At 41.1% G+C, this 12489-nt stretch overlaps 1 protein-coding gene across 3 annotated transcripts in view; it reads right to left on the bottom strand.

The window, feature by feature from the left end:
- Positions 1-12489, bottom strand: part of FYB1 (FYN binding protein 1) — a 165980-nt gene that overhangs the window by 108302 nt on the left and 45189 nt on the right. Inside the window, exon 1 of one of the 3 annotated variants that reach the window (XM_082382250.1) lies at positions 7220-7567. The exons of the other annotated variants lie outside the window; for them this stretch is intronic. The gene's annotated coding sequence lies outside the window, so the exon portion shown is untranslated. Of the gene's footprint in view, positions 1-7219; positions 7568-12489 lie in introns of those variants that run through there. 3 annotated transcript variants of the gene reach the window in all.

Here is a 12489-nt window from a genome sequence, read left to right on the forward strand (position 1 = left end):
TTCTCCATCGAATCTGAATGAGATCCTTGCCGGGTAGAGTAATCTTGGTTGTAGGTTTTTCCCTTTCATCACTTTAAGTATATCATGCCACTCCCTTCTGGCTTGTAGAGTTTCTGCTGAGAAATCAGCTCTTAACCTTATGGGAGTTCCCTTGTATTTTATTTGTCATTTTTCCCTTGCTGCTTTCAATAATTTTTCTTTGTCTTTAATTTTTGCCACTTTGATTACTATGTGTCTCGGCGTGTTTCTCCTTGGGTTTATCCTGTATGGGACTCGCTGTGCTTCCTGGAGTTGGGTGGCTATTTCCTTTCCCATGTTAGGGAAGTTTTCGGCTATAATCTCTTCAAATATTTTCTCTGGTCCTTTCTCTCTTCTTTTCTTCCCTATAATGGGAATGTTGTTGTGTGTAATGTTGTCCCAGAGGTCTCTTAGTCTGTCTTCATTTCTTTTCATTCTTTTTTCTTTATTCTGTTTTGCAGCAGTGAATTCCACCATTCTGTCTTACAGGTCACTTATCCATTCTTCTGCCTCAGTTATTCTGCTATTGATTCCTTCTAGTGTAGTTTTCGTTTCAGTTATTTTATTGTTCATCTCTGTTTGTTTGTTCTTTAATTCTTCTAGGTCTTTGTTAAACATTTCTTGCATCTTCTCAATCTTCGCCTCCATTCTTTTTCTGAGGTCCTGGATCATCTTCACTATCATTATTCTGAATTATTTTTCTGGAAAGTTGCCTATCTCCACTTCATTTAGTTGTTTTTCTGGGGTTTTTTCTTGTTCCTTCATCTGGTACATAGCCATCTGCCTTTTCATCTTGTCTTTCTTTCTATGAATGTGGTTTTTTTCCACAGGCTGCAGGATTGTAGTTCTTCTTGCTTCTGCTGTCTGCCCTCTGGTGGATCTCTTTCTTTCTTGTGTAGTTAGTATTTGGAGTTTAAATTCTCAGCTCACATACAAAACTTTTTAAGTTTCCTTTTCTGATACAAAACATTTTCCACCAAACTCTCATAATTTACCTTCTGTCCAAGTATCGCTAATCATGGCAGGTGATGTGTTAACATTTGTTCTACTCAGAGGATGAGATGAACAAGGAGACAGAAAAAGGTGTAGTGGGTGTATGGCTCTGGCCAGAACATCTTGATTGACTTTGCAACATCACAGGCAACCTGGAAAGGGGAAACAACTAAAAGAAGAGAAACAATGCTGCTTGCTTTTCTTGATGTTTGGTCTAAGGGTGTCTTGGTGTGGGGGTGGGGTTTTAGGCAGGTGACTGTATTAGTGTCCCTTTCCAGCAAAGAGCTGCCCCTAGAGTCCATAAAATGAGTCATCCAATTGTCAGTTCAGGGACCTGGGGCGCCATTCTGGCTCATCCAGTGTCCCCCAGGGATGGTATTGATTGCTCACCTGGCTGCAGCTTAAAGTTTATCACCCAAGTGAGGTTGAAGATGGATGTGAACTGATGTGAAAAAATTGATCTTATATTTTCACACAGTGAGATGTTTTCTTTCTTTTTTTCTACGTTACAATGATTGCAAGAGCAAAGTGAAAATGACTCAATCCCTCAAACCATACACAAAAAATAAATTCAAAATGGCTTAAAGACTAAAGTATAAGACATGACACCAGAAAACTCCTAGAAGAGAACACAGGCAAAACATTCTCTGAACATAAATTGTAACAATGTTTTCTTAGGTCAGTCTTCCAAGGCAATAGAAATAAAAGCAAAAATAAACAAATGGGACCTAATCAAGCTTATAAGCTTTGGCACAACGAAGGAAACCATAAACAAAAGAAAGACAACCTATGGACTGGGAGAAAATATTTGTAAACCGACAAGGGCTTAATTTCCAAAATATACAAACAGCTCATGCAACTTGATACCAAAAAAACGAACAACCCAATCAAAAAATGGGCAGAAGACCTAAACAGACATTTCTCCAAAGAAGACATAAAGGTGGCCAACATGTACATGAAAAGATGCTCAATATTGCTAACTATTAAAGAAATGCAAATCAAAACTACAATGAGGTATCACCTCACACCAGTCAGAATGGCCATCATCAAAAAATCTACAAACAATAAACGCCGGAGAGGATGTGGAGAAAGGGGAACCCTCCTACACTGTTGGTGGGAATGTAAATTGGTACAGCCACTATGGAGAACAGTATGGAGGTTCCTCAAAAAACTAAAAATAGAACTACCATATGACCCAGCAATCCCACTCCTGGGCATATACCTGGAGAAAACCATAATTCAAAAAGATACATGCACCCCAATGTTCATTGCAGAACTATTTACAATAGCCAGGACATGGAAGCAACATAAATGTCCATCAACAGAGGAATGGATAAAGAAGATGTGGTACATATATACAATGGAATATTACTCAGCCATAAAAAGGAATGAAATAGTGCCATTTGCAGAGATGTGGATAGACCTAGAGAGTGTCATACTGAGTAAAATAAGTCAGAAAGAGAAAAACAAATATCATATAATATCGCTTATATGTGGAATCCAGAAAAATGGTACAGATGAACTTGCAAAGCAGCAATAGCGACACAGATGTAGAGAACAAACTTATGGATACCAAGGGGGGGAAGAGGGGGTGGTGCACCCCAGTGTTCATTGCAGCACCATTTACAATAGCCGAGATGTGGAAGCAACCTAAATGTCCATCAACAGATGAATGGATAAAGAAGATGTGGTATATATGTATGTGTATATACATATATATGTATAAAATGAAATATTACTCGGCCATAAAAAAAGAATGAAATAATGCCATTTGCAGCAACATGGATGGACCTAGAGATTGTCATACTGAATGAAGTAAGTCAGACAGAGGGAGGCAAATATCATATGATATCCCTTATATGTTCTAAAAAATAATAAAAATGAACTTATTTACAGAATAGAAACAGACTCACAGACATAGAAAACAAACTTATGGTTACCAAACAGGAAATGGGGGAGAAGGGATAAATTAGGAGTATGAGATCAACAGGTACACACCACTATGTATAAAATAAACAACAAGGCTTTACTGTATAGCACAGGGAACTATATTCAATATCTTGTAATAGCCTATAATGGAAAAGAATTTGAAAAAGAATATATTTTATATATATATATATATATATAATATATATCCGAATCACTTTGCTATACAACTGAAACTAACACAGTATTGTAAATCAATTATACTTCAATTTAACAGAAAAGAAAATGACTCAAAAGGGAGGAGAAAATGGCATTTCAATAAGATCAAACTTACATGTAAACATCTTACTGTCCAGATGAAATTTTGTTTGATTCAAAATATTTTTTTAAACTTTTAGAAAAAATTAAATGACTTACATATAAGTGTGGCTAAAATGTAACAATGTCAAACTTCTAATATGAATAAAACCAGTAAAAATGACTTGAGAGGTACAAGCATACTTGTCACTGACTAAAGTTATTTTTTGACTGATAAGGTAAATAAAGGTATTTTGGATGTCCTCTTTGAGGTGAAGACAAGGAAAGAGGAAGGCAAGAAGCACAGGGTGTGGTAGAATCACCCTGGAGATTTTTTCAAGCTGCACATGCTAAATGTCCCAACGCATCCTGCTTTGTTTCTCTAAAAATTTCTTTATGGAGAATCACCAGCCCAGCCAGTACAAATGGGAGGGTGTAGAGTCCCCTGGTGTATCTGAGTACAAAAATGATGCAAAACCATTGGGATCCTGGATCCCTCTTGCTCTTATCCTCACATCTTTATTGATCAACTCCTGCTAACAGAGTTGCAGAAATTCAATGGCAAGGACTGGGATATCTTTCGGGGCTACCCTGATTCAGCATGGGTAAATAGAACTGGGGTGCAGATGTTGGCTGCTTGTCTTTCTAAATTTCCCCTCTGTCTTCTGTGCTCACTAAGTGGGTTCAATGGTAGCAATCTCAAAATATATGTCCATGTCTCAGAACCTGTGCACATGACCTTATTTGAAAAAGGGGTTTTGCAGATGTAAGGTTCATGTGAGGGGATTATCCTGATTATCTGGGTGGCATTAAATCCAATGACAAGTGTCCCTGTAAGAGGAGAATACAAGAGAGGAGGAGATGGCCATGTGAAGGTAGAGGCAGACTTGGAGTGATGCAGCCACAAGCCAAAGAATGCCAGCAGCCACCAAAAGTTGGAAGAGGCAAAACATGGATTTTCCTCTAAAGCCTTTGGAGGGAGCATGGCCTTGTCAACACCTTGATTTCAGAACTCTGGTCTCCAGAACTCTGAGAGAATAAGTTTCTGTTGTTGTAAGTCACCTAGTTTGTGATAATTTGTTATAGGATCCACAAGAAATTAATACACCCACCCTCACAAAGATCCAAAATGCCTTTGTTCTGTATTTCTATAAATGTCCAAGCACTTGCATGGATGAGGTTTAGGATGAAGAGCAGAAAGTATTGTTTCATGATTATCTTTACTGAGCCACCATTTGTTACCACCCCAGAGCAAGGTGTCCATGCTGGGATGGCCCCTGGCTTGGAACAACAGAGTGGGGAATTAGTTATATGCAGTAGGTGAGCTTTGGTGGCATTTAACGTGCTCTTGGAAGAAAGATCAGGTACTAGTCGAACCAACATTGGTGGCACAGACTTGGCAATACTACTAATAAAGTATATATTGAATTTATACAGCTCAGTGGTTTTGCTGGTTTCCTGTCCATGTAAGGAGGCTAGTTAGCAAAGATTAAAAAAACCAAGCAAGTTCTGAACCCTCCAAATGTATCAGAGAAACCCCAGACCGGCTTCTGATGGGGGAATATTCTTCAGCTTCTAGGATTTCCCTTTGGATTCTCATCCCTGCCCAAACATGTACTTGGTCTATTCCTAGTGGCTGATACAGAGACAATTCCAATCTCTATTTCTCATCAGTCAGCAACTATAGAAATAAATGCCTGGGACATGCTTGACCCTGGGCTTTGGTAAAAGGAAAGATCAAAATGGACCTTAAAGGTGGGCCAATTTTAATGGGAAGACTTACCTTAGACTCACAGTGTTTGAGAAAGAAAATAACCTTAAACATCAGTGAATTCAAGCTCTTCATTTTACAGGAAAGGAAACAGGGTAAGTGATCTGTCCAAAGTCACACAGCTACTTAGTGGCAGAACCAGAATCTGGGTCTCCTGTTTGTTCGTCCATTGGGTCCACTGTCCTGTGCTACCTGACCTGTGAGATATCAGCTTCTACAGCATCTTCCTTTTAAAAACAGTCACGACAATAGATAATGCTATGGATTGCCTTCTTTGCTAGGAGCTCATAATAAACCATGAAGAAGTTATTGTTATCCCCATTTTATAGAAAAAGAAACCAAGGCATGGGGCAGTTCAGCAGTTCACCCAAGGCCCATAGCTGGTGAATGGCAGACCCCATCCCCCCCATTCAAACTCAGATCTTGATTCTGGAACCACGGTCTTAGCCACAACCCCTGGGACCACAGCCTTAACTTTGCCAGTAGGCTACGGTCCTCTCCCACATTCTTGTTCTTAGAAATGTTCACCCAGAGGCAGCCCGTGCTAACGCCTCAGACCAGTGAAAGGTTTTGTCTACTTCCCCTGACCTCTCTTTCTCTCTCTCTCTCTCTCTCTCGTTAACATGGGATTCCAGTAGTAGAAAGAAAACATGACTTTTAAGGCACAGTAAGGCTAGAACAAGTTTCAAAGCAATCGCGTGCACTTAGCCTTCGCGCCACTAGGTGGCGGTGTGACTGCTCGATGAGGCCGCCATAACTTTCAAGGGTGTAGAATTTCCCCCAAAACCACCTTTACTGAACTTCGAGTCCAGGAAAGGGGCCTCTGGATTCCCGCAGGAGCTGGGAAACATTTAAAGTGCACTGGTAGTTAAATAAATGGATGGAAATAACATGCAGGCAGCATGGATTTGCACTTTTAAAATAATTTCCCAAGAGAAATGGAGTCCTTCCCAGACATTTCTCTTTGAAACAGAAGGCTAACTTCTCCAGGGTGTCCCATGAATACACCGTGATTCCTTTGAAATTCATGATCAACTTTAATGGAGCATTTTTAAAGATGTGGTTTTATTGGAAGGAACAATCTCGTCCTCCTGCCCCTCATTTATCATTAATTTCTTGGAGCATCAGAATCTGAAGTGTGTGCCCCATCTTGTACATGCACATGTTTTGATCAACATAAAATCTCCCCCGACAGTTTCTCAGCACAGACAGAAAAGCACAGCCATGATTTTGCCTTGTGTTCATAAACCCATCTATTTTTCTACACAGAATAATCCCTAATGCCAAAATATTAAAAGTGGCAAATATTAATGATCTCATTATATATTAGTACACAATAAGTATATATAATTTTATACTCACAACAACCCTGTGAGGTAAGTACTATTATTATCCTCATTTTTTCAGAGGAGAAAACTGAGGCACAGAGAGGTTAAGTGGCTGGCCCAAAGTCACACAGCTGGTAGGAGACAGAGTAAGAGGCCTATGCTCTTCTTTTAATTACCTCATTGTAAGTTTAGTTAAAAGGGGGGAGGGGCGGGGAAAGGCCCTGTGATTCTTTTCATGAGAGGTAGCAATTCATACAAGAGGGCCAAAGTCTCCAACTAAATTTTGGAGGTAACCTGTTGCTCTGAATAGATTTCCTCGGATGACTTGTAGCACTTTGTCATCATTTGTCCCATTTTGCCAGGATTCCTTCTGAGAAGGCAGGGTTGATGGCAGCAGAGCCCCCTTTCCCTAGTCTGTGTAGGAATTCCACATGAATCCCCACTTCCTGCCAGCTCCTTAAGCTTTGGGGGAAAGTGAGATTTGTTCCTCTTCATCAAAAGGTAAGCACAAGCTTGTCAGCAGCCAAGATGAAATCAATCGTTCTGTGCCTAATTAGGACCGGGGCTCTGGTTTTGTTGCAAGACTTCATTTAATACCAGCAGCACCAGAGGTTGGAACAGGCATGTGTGAGAGGCCCTATCCAGTTATGAAACAGCAAGTGACAGACACATTTTCATCTGCTTATCACCCTTCTGGCTACAATGAGGCTGAGTTGTGGTGTCTGATGCCCACCTCTTCTGCTATTTGCCAACAGAACATGCTTTTCTGTCAATGATTCCAGCCAGCACAATCTGTGCTGCCAGAATTTGGAGGCGGTACCTTTTCCTGCTTTAAAAAAAAAATCACACATTGGTTTGAAAAAGGAAACCTGGATAGAGCTGTTACCTGAGCTCCTGAAGAATGAAGTGGGAGGGTGGTCTCATTGAGTAGGTCTTCCTGGGGCCAGGGGCCGGGCTCCCTCACTTTTGGCTGTTGTGTCTGCTCGGCATGTAGAATCCAAGCCCTGTGGCACTTTCTGAGCCCTGGCCGGGAGATGTCTAGGGGAATGGTTGAGTGATCCACTCTTCCTCGCTCCCCGCCCCACCACGCTGACTTAGACAAGAAAAGTTCTATTGTGCCCTCAGGATATTGAGTAAGAAGGAGGAGAAAGAGGGGAACTAAAAAGAGTCTATTCAGTCTGAATGCTTCTGCTGACAGTCCGACCAAGCATGTGATATTTAAAAGAGCAAAACGAAGTCAAGGCTCTTCTGCTGCCACCATGGTTGTCAAAGGGAAGAACCTGGAAGGCCTTTGGTTCTGTAATCTGCTTGCACACCCGGGGTTGTCTGTCTGCCATGGAGGTCAAGGACGGGGGGCTGGGACTAGGGATGTCCACTCCAACATGTGGAATGTTTGGGACCCAATTGTATCTGTAGTTGGGAGGTGAAGTGGGCTGCTTGACTGCAGGAACTGAAGGGGATTGCAGTGGGTGGAAAGCCCAGTGGATTCACTCTTGTCTGTTCTTGGTTAGACTTTTCTTCAAACTCTGGAGAAAATGGAGTATTCAAATGACAATCCATGTTAAGAGACTGCCATTGGCACAAAATGGGATTTTAAGAAATTGTGGCTGTTAAATTAACCTCCCCTATCTCCCTTCTATTCATTCATTCATTCATTCATTCATTCATTCATCAGTCATCCACATTAAGCACCTACTGTATATGCCAGCACTGTGCTAGCCAGAAAGGTGAATGAGACAAGGCTCTTCCCCTGAGTGGTTTATAGTCTTGTAGAGGTTATGCCAGGAATGGCCACTTTCCTTCTTATATAATTTTCCTTTCTTCCATAGGGTTGACGAACTTTGACTTGTGTGCCCAATCTGGCCTATGGCCTGTTTTGCAGAGCCTCAAGGTAAGAATGGGTTTCCCATTTTTAAAGAGTTGTAAGAAAAACAAAGAAGAAGAAGAGCAATGATACATGACAAGGAGTGTATATGGCCTAAAATATTTACTATTTGGCCCTTTGCGGAAAGTTTGCCAACGCCTGTTCTACAGTAAGATAATTCCTGCTTTTTAGCCAGGCATACAACTACAACTACATTTTCTACCCCTCTTGACAGTAGCTGTGGCCATATGACTAAGTTTTGGACCGTGGGATCAAGGCCGAAGAGATCTGAAGAGCTTCTGCATAGTGCTTTTAAGCTGGGCCCACCGTGCTTTTCTCTGCCAGAATGCTGTGCGGGCCTGAGTCATTCAGATTTATTGATGACTAGGGCTTATTAATACCCTAGGGATGGCAGAGCCAGAGATGGAAGGAGGCTGGGCCCTGGCACCAGAGAGCAACTCTACCATCCCTGGATTTACTGGATGGTTATGAGGGAGAGAAAGAGAAAGAAGAAAAATGTTAACTTTCTTTTTTTCCACTCTCTTATTTTTTCTTTTATTGGAGTACAATTGCTTTACAATGTTGTGTTAGTTTCTGCTGTACAACAAGGTGAATCAGCCATATGTATACACATATCCCCTCCCCCCGGACCTCTCTCGCACATCACCCCCTCATCCCACCCATCTAGGTCATCACAGAGCACCAACTGAGCTCCCTGTGCTATGCAGCAGGTTCCCACTAGCTATCTATTTTACACATGGTAGTGTATATGTATGTCAATCCTAATCTCCCAATTCGTCCCACTCTTCCCTTGCCCCCCATGTCCACAAGTCCATTCTCTATGTCTGCATCTCTATTTCTGCCCTGCAAATAGGTTCATCTGTACTGAAAAATGTTAACTTTTAAAAATCAGTCTCATGTTTCTGCTTCCTCACCAACCTGCCCCTGAGGTCAAAATCAAAACAAAATCCCAGGACCCAGAATGTGCCCTGCCTTCATGGAATGCACCTCCTTTCTTTTCTTTCACCTGGTTAACTCCTGCTCGTGCCCCAAAGCCCAGTGTAGATTTATCACCGACTTCTGACCTCAGTCCCTAAAGACTGGGGAAGGTGGCCTGCCTTCCTTTGGCTTCTGTGCTATCTTTTAGTTGTTGGAATCTGTCTCTCTCTAGACCTTGAGCTCTGTAAGGGTGGGCTGCAACTTTTTTGTCTTTGATTCCTAGCTTCTAGTATGGTGCCTGGCACACAGAAAGTACTGTATAAACATTGTGGAATTGAATCAATTTATTAGAGGCCAAGGATGGCTTCCTGGTTTGTGGGGCAGTTGATTTTTTTATGCATTTATCCCAGGTAAAGGTGAGTCTAGCAATTTCTACCTCTGAGGTGTAGACATAAATTTTGCTTTCCAAAATGGGGAGAAGAAATATACACATTTAGAAAGATTATATTTTAAAAATTGAATATTTTATTGGGTTTGGATGGTAACTCTGTTTGCTGATAGTTCTGAATAGGTTTGAAGATTTAATAAAAAACAAGTAAAAAGCCATGAAGCCAGTTTAGTAACATGATAATATGTTCCTGAAATAAATGGAAGTATAGACATTTTCCCAAATCTATCTTATCTTGAGCTAATCTTATAATTATGGAATAATAAACACTCAGTTTTTTCCTATTTTTATAAATCCTTCTAAAGGAAAATTTGGGCAATAATCTGTTATTATTGATAACAATTACATAATAATGAAGATAAAAATTCCATTGTGTTCTCCCCATTCCTCTCTATGTTATATAGCTTATAATCAATAAGTGCAAAAGCAAAAACACTGTTTTTGGTGTAAACCTCTTTTACCATATGCTCTGGATATATGTAACCAATTTTCTGAACCAACAGATTAATATAAGACTTTCAAGACATGATATAGCAGTAGTACTTTTCCCATTATTTAGAGGAAAGAATACAAGATAGAAGGGGCGTATTTTTTTTTCACATATAATCCTTCTTGAGGTGATGTTAACAGAAGGTAGAGTTGGAAAGAATTACTTATACAATTTTTTTTTAAAGGAACCAATAATGTAATATGGGGTTAGTATCTGAATATCTACTTTTCATTATTTTTGTAGCTACTCCCTAAAGCTTTTCATAAATTACAAGGAACCCTGAGCAATAAAATAAAAATAAAATAAAATAAAATAATTCAAAGATTTCTTAAATCAGATGTTAGATCTTATATTACATCTGCCACAGAAGCATAGCTAACACCTCAGTGCTTCTGGGTATTTTATTAAATGTTTAGGGCTCTCCCCCTCCCCCAGCAAAAGCAATTCTAAGCAAATGATGAAGGTCTCAGTGAATAGCTCCTTCTTCGTGCACCTGAGTACCAGGCTTTTTCTCCCCCATCTTGAGCAATTCTGTTGTGCCACACAAGGAAATAAAATACTATAGGAGGAAAATTAGTGAGTTGGGGGGTTATGGATGAGGATGGAGGAAGTCAGCTTCCTCAACTCATGACTACTAGTAGCAATACCCATTGAGGATATCAGAATTTTGGTCTTTATAATCCAGGCAAATTCTTCTACTATCCCTATCTCATCCCATCCTCACCTCTACCCCAGGCTGAGGACCTTACCCTATCTCTATCTGGTAATTACTACCTATAGCACTGGCCTGTTTATACCTATGGCCCGTGAACAAGCTTACTTTTCTGATTCTAAATGAAAATACTGTGTGTATTATTGTTCTTACACTTTAGCAATTATGACGTTTACTTTCCCTCAGTTAAAAAAAATGATAAAGTTCATCTTCTAGTTCTGATGGGAGTGACACAAAGCCGATGGCCAATCCAACCACCGCTCAAGGAGAGGTGATCTGCTTCCGAGGGCTACGCCCGCTCTGCTGTGCCATTTAGAGCCTCTAGCGACTTATTCAGAAAACAAATCCTGAATGTGTTTGAGAGTGAAAATGATTTGGCCTGAAGTTAGGCTTTCGCACAGTCCTGATGGCCTCCTTTCCTAGGGGCATCTGGGTGTAGTGTGAAGACACACGGGGCGGGCTTCGACCTTCTGCTTGCTCAGCACGCGAACGCCTTGGGCAGGAGAGCCCGAGCCCCGCCCCGCTCCAGACTATGGAGCCCAAGGTGACGCACAGATGAAGCCACGCCCTTCCGACACTTCGCCCTTGCCCTGCTCCTTACGCCCGAGTGTCGGGAATTCCGTCTCTAAGCCAATGACGTCCTGATCACAGGTCATCGAAGGTGCGTGTTCCTGGAATGAGTCCACTGCCTGCCGTCAGAAACACCCTACTGCCAGACACACTGGCGATTAGGATGAGAACGGATCACGTAGGAGGCAAGCCAAGAAACAGGTTCTGCTTATTTTCTTTGACTTTAACGGCCACCCCCCCCACACCCCCGCAAAACTCCTGCACACGATTCAGAGGAATAACACAACCTGCCAGATGCAGGACCAGCTCCAGGTTAATGTGTGAAGAAAGGGTGGCTTTTCTTTACTTTACTCTCCTCTTTCTCCCTCTGACCCCAGCTTTCTTCTCTAACCTCCCTTTTCTTCTTGCTTCTCAGGAAAGCAGAAAACTAGCTGATCAATGTCAAAGATTTTTTTCCAACTCTCAGCATCTAAGATTCTAAAAATGCATTCAAAATAGGAAAAGGTAGAAGGGACTTGAACAACTTCCAGGGGTTCTGCCACATGGGGTTCTATCAGCCGGCAGGACCTTTTGAAAGAGGCCAGCGATCTCTGAGTAGTGGGTATGCAAGACCCGCACCTACATCCCACCTTCTCATTCATGAGTCTCTCCTTTCCTGAGTTTTGTCATGCAGAAAAGTGGTCATTCAAGATTTTTCATTGTGTAAGTCTAGCAAAGAAAAAATATTTGAGCATGTGCCCCTAATATCTGGGTATTTATTACTGATATCTATCTATCTATCTATCTATCTATCTATCTATCTATCTATCTATCCATCCATCCATCCATATATCTTGCTTTGGGAATATACTTTACCCATTATAAAATGTAAACAAAAATAGAAAAGATGAGACTTTTAAAAAAATCTAGTATTTCTAACAATTTCTCTTCATGCTCAACAAACTGTCTTAAATCCTCCTTTGGAGGGTCCTCCACTTTGGAGGCCACTAGAGAAAGGAGTGGAGAGAGGAAATTGTAGCACTAGGAGTCAACAAAGGGCACAGGGACATCAACAAAACCAGGGTCCCCTAGTGGTTGGTTCCACCCATTCAAATGGGTTAACCACTTGCTTTCTGTAGCAGACAATCCAGCCA

Source organism: Balaenoptera borealis, assembly GCF_965194805.1.
Source record: "Balaenoptera borealis genome assembly, chromosome: 2".
In the NCBI taxonomy this organism is placed as follows: Eukaryota; Metazoa; Chordata; class Mammalia; order Artiodactyla; family Balaenopteridae; genus Balaenoptera; species Balaenoptera borealis.